Source organism: Eumetopias jubatus, unplaced genomic scaffold (assembly GCF_037043125.1).
Source record: "Eumetopias jubatus isolate StellerSeaLion01/CBP00866 unplaced genomic scaffold, mEumJub1_p1.0 scaffold_54, whole genome shotgun sequence".
NCBI classification, from domain to species: Eukaryota; Metazoa; Chordata; class Mammalia; order Carnivora; family Otariidae; genus Eumetopias; species Eumetopias jubatus.
In genome coordinates this window covers 168512-175228 of record NW_028274860.1, presented here as the reverse complement: position 1 = coordinate 175228, position 6717 = coordinate 168512, and the positions used below count along the sequence as shown (strand labels likewise).

The window sequence follows — 6717 nt, the reverse complement described above, 5'->3', positions numbered from 1 at the left end:
ACCTTCAGGTGGCCCAAGGACACCAGGGGGAAGCAAGCAAAGATAGGGCACCAGCTGGCTGGAGATTCCTAGAGGAAGTGAAGGCTGCAGGACCCATGGAAGCTGCTGGCAAGATCTGGATGGATCTTAGGTAGGTTTGGTCCCCTGGGTGGGCTCTAAGCACTAAGCTTTAGGTTAACATCCAAAGGTTCCCTTTGATGCTCCCTCCTGCAGTGGCACTGAGGCTCCCCCCGTGGAAGCTCAGCATAGGGAAAAGAACCTGTGCTGCTATTCACCTTCTTCTGAGTCGAAATGGAACACTTGGGCTGCGTTTAGGGGAATCTGCCCTTTTCTGGCCCTCTATGTAGGGCCAGCTCCTGGGTGCTGAACCATCCCTGCAGGAGGCTAGAAGAGGCACTCTGGTCCTTCACATTGGAGCTGGGCTTGCAAAGAAGGGTTCCTGCTAATCCATATTTCCCTGGCCCTGGCTGAGCATCCTGGTCCAAGATCAGGGGCTGCAGTGGCCTAAAATAGGGACTTCCTACATGTCACTGCTCCTCTCTGGAAAGTCCAAAGGCAGCCCATGGTAGTGGTGGGGGGAGGGGAGGGCATAGAAACCTACACTCTGACAAAACATCATCCACAGTGAAGATTTAAAAACAATGTTAGAGGACAGATCTCATATTATGTAGTCGGTGGTGCAGTAACAGCTCTGCGAGGTGAAAGAGGGTAGCTACACTAGTAATCAGCCTAACATAATTTATAGAGTCGTCCAATCCCTGTGTTGCCATGTGAAACAGATCTCACATGGGGAATCAGTTATGACTCAATTGTTTAAAAACCTGAAGGTGAGGGGAAAACATTTGAAAACGAAGCAATAAAACTATAGTTGACTGGGGAACAACATGGCTTTGAATTTTAGTGAACAATGTCGGTCCACTCATGGGTTGATTATTATTTTTTTTTTTACAAATACAGTCTAGTACAAATGTAGGAATACATTTTCTCTTCCTTATGATTTTCTCAATGATATTTTCACTCTAACTCACTGTATCGAAAGAATAAAGTACATAATTCAAGTAACACACAAAATATGTATTAATCAACCGTTTTTGTTATCTGTAAGACTTCAGTAGGCTATTAGTAGCTATGTTTTCTGGGACTCAAATGTTATACAAAGATTTTCAATTGTGGGACTCTGTACCCCTAACCCCCAGGTTCTTCAAGGGACAATTTGTATCTGGATTTGCAAATGACATACTCTTGTATACAGAAAAATACCAAATACACACACACAGAAACCACGACTATTAGAGTCCATAACCTATTTCAGCAGAGTTGCAGCGTACAAGGCAGACAAATCAGGTGTTTCTATAACCTAGGAATGGACACCGGGAAAGTCAATTAAGAAAACGATTCCATGGACAACAGCACCCACCCGAATGGTATCGAAGAATAATTGAGTCAAGGAGGCACAAAACCTGTACACTGAAAACTACACAATATTGCTGCAAGAGATTAAGGAAGACCTCAACAAGTGGAAAGACATCCTGTGTTCATGGATTGGAATGGTTAAGGTGGTTCAGAAGGCAACAGCAGGATCTGCAGATTCTTTTGGATTCCTATTGAACGTTTTTCTTCTGCCTTCCCTAATCACCATCAGCCCCTTGCAGTACATTTCCTTTCAGACATTGTGGTTTTCATCTCTTCATGTGAGATTGGGTCCTTTTTTTTTTTTTTTTTAACATTTTCCATGTATCTGCTGAATGTTTTCACCAATGGGATGCAGTTAGAACAAATGCTTTCTTGTGCTCTGGTGATTCCCATCTTGCTGTCAGCTCTGGGTCATTTTCAGATGAGTGATCCATCTCTTCAGGAGGGCTCATTTCCCCCCTTTGTCTGCATACCTCAAACTGTTGGATGGAACGCCAGACACTGTGAATGTTACCTTGCTGTTTGCTGGATATTTTTGTGTTTTCTATAATATTGAGCTTTGTTCAGGGATGCACTGAAGTTACTTGGAAACATTTCTGCTGTTGCTTCAATGCATAGTTCAGTGGCCCAGAGCAGGGCTCCGTGGAGGACTCACCATGAGTTCCAGGTACTGTAGCAAGCCCTCCCCCTGTCTTCCACCCTATTCCTCACAAATTAAGAGGGTTACTTTTGCTTAGTCTATCTGTTGGACACAGGCACTGTTCCCAGCACCGTGTGAGCACCAGGCCCTGTGCAAAGGATTACCCCCTGACTTGCTGTCCATGCCTCCCCAGGGCCCCTCCACAGCTCTGGCTAGGTGACTTCCTGCAGCTCTGTCCTCCCTGAGACTCAGTCCTGGGTTCTCTCAGATCAGTGTCCTCAATTCCAGGAGCTCCATGGGGCTCCTATTCAAGTTCCCCTCCCCCCAGTGCCTTGCTTGGAAACTCTCTAGAGCCAGTACCTCTGAGCAGCTCTAGGGCTCTGCTCACCATTGTGTTGCCCTGTGTCCGGGATGGCTGTCCCCTTTGCCTGATGCCCAGGATCTTGGAAATCTCCACTTCGCGCATCTTGTGTGACGCTGTTGCTCTTTTGTTTAATTGTTTCTGGCAGAAGAGTAACCCGTTGCTGAGTCCCAGTTGGTGTGGCTCCCCTAAGTGAAAATCAAAGTTGGAAGACCCTCAGTTGTAGATTCTGAATAGAGGCCTTTAGGGAGTAGAGAAAAAAACACCAGCTCTGGTGAAAGCCTGAAGCCAGAAACCCCTTCAAGCTCAGTTTGACAAAGCAATGCAGGTACATCAGTAGGGACAGTTTTGGCTTGAGCCCAAGAGCTGCAGAAGGCCCACGGCCCTTTGTCCTAGAGCTAACCTGCTGTTTGGGAAAGGTCTGTGGTGCCAAACCCAGCGGGTTCTTTGTGAGTAGACAGAGGTGCCTCTTTAAAAGCCTGTCAGGGGGCATCTGGCTGGCTCAGTCAGGAGAGCAGGGGAGTCTCCATCTGGCTTCATGAGCCCTATCCCTACTTTGGGTGTAGGGATTACTTCAACAAATAAACTTACAATAAATAAACAGTACATCAAGCCGGACCCTCTCTAGTCTCGGAAGGGTCCTCTGGAGCAAGGCTATACTAGGTAGGCTACCAAGTGGCCTAATCAAGGATACGGAGTCTGGGGATTGGGTGAGGCTTTGCAGGGTGCCTGGGGGGATAGGTGGGGAGGGGAGGGAGGAAGGAGAAGGGATGCAAACCCCTGTTCCCTGGGGAATGAAAAGAAAGCACCTTTGCTGGATCAGGGACTGCAAACCACATACGGAAATATAAGCAGAGAAATTGCTCTGCGAAAAACAGAAAAAACCCCGACAGCCAAGGTGGGATGTATGACCAGTGGACAGAAACTGTCCTGCATGCTTTTGATTGAGAAACAGCCAAACCCAGATTCTCAAGAAAGCAGCCCTTAAAAGCAGAGGTGTTTTCTTCAGGGTCCTGGTGTCCCCTGAGTGAGCTTCCTCTTCAGCCCATGTCATCAGCCAAAGTCATGGAAAAGACAAAACAAACAAACAGAAAAATGAATAAGAAAACAAAGGCTATTCTTAAACAACCAACAACAGGTGAAAGAGCAAAAGCAGCCCCCCACTGCCACTGCCACAAATAATGCAGAGGAGTTGTCCATACTCGGGGAAATCGCGGGGGTCAGCATGTCCCTGGTATGATGGAAGGGCCTCCCCTGGGAAAACCACCTGCTTGATCCCGGAGTCTCCCCTGCCGGGTAAGTGTGACTCCCTCCGCCTCCGCCCCACACCAGTCTCACCCCCCTTCCACCGGACACACAGGCTCACTCGCCTAGGCGCACCCCAACACCCTCGGCACCCACTCCTGTAGCAAGCATCCTCACCCTCCACACGACGCTTCCGAATAGGATGGACGCAACAGCGCTGCTACCTCCTCAGCCCCACGAATTCTAAGTTGCAGAACCCCACCGCCATGTTGCCTGGTTTGCATCAGACACGCCCCGTCCGTGAAGTCAAGGGCTTCGCCTCAGTCCCCAACCCCACCCCATCTCCCTGCCCCCCAGCTCCCCTCCCAACTTGGATTTCAGTACTGGTGTTCCTCCTTCTCCTCCTCCAGTCCCCCTTCCCCTTCTCCCTTCCCGTGCCCTGGCTTCCTTCCTCACCTGCCCAGTCTCCTCTGTCTCCTGAATTGGTTACCACTCTTTCCTCTCCCTGCAGCTATGGCCCCCCAAACCCTACACAACCCCCCCCCACCCAGCCCAGGGAAGGCTGTGCCAGCCAGAGAGAAACATGAGGGAGGACTTTCCAACAGCCCGCGAAGAGCAGATACAACTCTCTCTTGCTCTCTCTAGCTCTCTCTCTCTTTCCCTTCGGACCCTGGTTGGAGGACACCGAGTGCCATGGCTGCACCTGTACAGTTCAAACCAGTCCCCACAGCCTCCCCCAGGCCTGGACACTGCGGGGGGGAGGGGAGGACCAAAAGTCCGCAACCCCTGGGCCCTCGGGCTGACACCAGCCCACAACACTCCACACGCTGAACACATCCCAGGGCCTGCTTCTTCCCCAGGAGGGCTCCTAGGACAGGGACGGCGCGCCCCCTCGTGGCTTCGCGGGGAGACGCCCAAGGATCCCGCTGTTGAGGGCAGGGCCAAAGGGGACCACTGCTTCTGCTCCCTTAAACCAGGCTCAGAGTTCTCAGCAGGGGGTTAGTGGGGTCCCAGGCTCCCCACTCTGCCACCGCCTGCCCTCCCTCCACCGCTGGGCGCTTCCCCCTGGAGGGGATTTCTGCAGTCAGGTCGGCCTTTGGAGGGAAAATAGCCAGGTCTGGAAAACTAAACAGACTACTTTGAAGAGATTTGGGCAATTGTATGGTCATGGATGGAGCGCCCTAGGGTTCTGATTTGCCTTGTCTTGCTTGCGCCTTGAGGTAGTGGTTTACTTTTCCCGGAATGTTTAAATTAGAAAAGATTGGAGGGTGGAGAGGGGGCGTCCAACTTTAGTTGTCACCTGAGATCAATAGTGTGCTGCTGGGTAGAATAATGCCCCCTCCCTAGGAGCTGCCCAGGCTAATGCCAGGAACCTGTGCACATGTTCCATCCTGCAGCAAAAGGGACCCTGCACAGGTGCTTATGTTAAGGACCTTGAGATGGGGAGATGATCCTGGATTATCCAGGCGGCGCCCTGCAATGACAAGGGGGTCTTAAAACACAAAGAGGCAGAGAAGAGGTCAGAAGGAGGCTGTGTGAGGAGGACTCTGCCTGCTGGGGCTGGGGCTGGGGCTGAGCATGGAGGAGGGGCCTCTAGGAGCTGGAACAGGCAAAGAGACACACTGCCTGCTTAACCTAAAAAATAGAAAGCGCCAGGTATTTTACCAGCCAAATTGGGATTCCTGAGGAATAAAAGGGAAAGGTGATGTGGGACAACCAGCTGGTCTGAGGAAAGTCACCTAACCAGAGCTGTGCAGGGTCCCTGGTGTGGCTTGCAGTGAGGTCCTGCTCAGGGCCTCCATGGGAGGAAAGGCCAGCAAGTCAGGGGGCAATCATTTGAAAGCAGTAGAGGGAACAGGACCTGGAGCTCTCCCAGGCAAAATGACCCCTAATCAGGAGCCAGATCCGTCATCGGAAAATAATCCAGAGCTGACACATGTGAGAACCGCCAGAGAAGGATATGAAAGCTTTTAGTATAAGTTTTCCATCAGTTGTAAATGTTAAACCGAGAAATAGAAAATATAAACAACACCCTCTCTATCTTTAAGAGATGAAAACTACAACGTCTGAAAGGAAATATACTACAAGGTATTGACAGAATTTAGAAAATGCAGAAGAAAAATTTTTGATAGAATTGTATTGACTCTGTAGATCTATTTGCATAGTATTGCCATATGAATTATATTAAATCTTCCAATGCATGCATACAGTTGTTTTTTTCCCCCCATTTGGTCTTTCATCTCTCGCAGAACCATTGCTTCTTATGCTTTTCAGTGAACAAGTCTTGCTCTCCTTGAATGAATTTACACCTGACACTTTTACTGTGTTGTGTGCCATTGTAAATAGAATTGCTTTCTAAATTTCCTTCTCAGATTGTTCATTGCTAGTGCATAGAAACACAACTGATTTTGTATATATGGTACCCTGCAACTTTACGGAATGAGTCTATGGACTCTAATATTTTTGTGTGTGGATGATTTGAGGTTTTTCTATCTTTAGGAGCATGTCCTCTGTAAATAGAGATACAGGTTGACCCTTGACCAATGCGGAGTAAGGATGGTGACTCTCAAGATCAAAAACCTGTGTATAGAGGCGCCGTGAGGGGCGGTAGCAGCGGCGGTGGTGGTGATAGTGGCGGTAGCTGTGAGGGGATTCCGGGAAGATGGTGCTGATTAAGGAATTCCGTGTGGTTTTGCCATGTTCTGTTCAGGAGCAAAGTTCCTGCATTCGTCAGGATGATTGCTCCGGAGGGCTCCTTGCTGTTTCACGAGGAAGCCTGGAACGCATACCCCTACTGTAGAACAAACCATTATGCCTCAGTTGTAACGAGTGTATATATGAAAGATGATTTCTTCATTAAAATTGAAACATGGCACAAACCAGACTTGGGAACATTAGAAAATGTACACGGTTTAGATCCGAACGCATGGAAAACTGTTGAAATTGTCCGCATAGATATTGCAGATCGAAGTCAAGTTGAACCAGCAGACTACAAAGCTGATGAAGACCCAGCATTATTCCAGTCAGTCAAGACCAAGAGAGGGCCTTTGGGACCCAA

At 49.1% G+C, this 6717-nt stretch overlaps 1 non-coding gene across 1 annotated transcript; it reads right to left on the bottom strand.

Annotated features, from left to right (window-relative positions):
- Positions 1 to 3555: 3555 nt before the first annotated feature.
- On the bottom strand, positions 3556 to 3718 carry LOC148161811 (U1 spliceosomal RNA). The gene has a single exon (XR_015767347.1). It is a non-coding gene; the product is annotated as a U1 spliceosomal RNA (small nuclear RNA).
- Positions 3719 to 6717: the final 2999 nt, after the last annotated feature.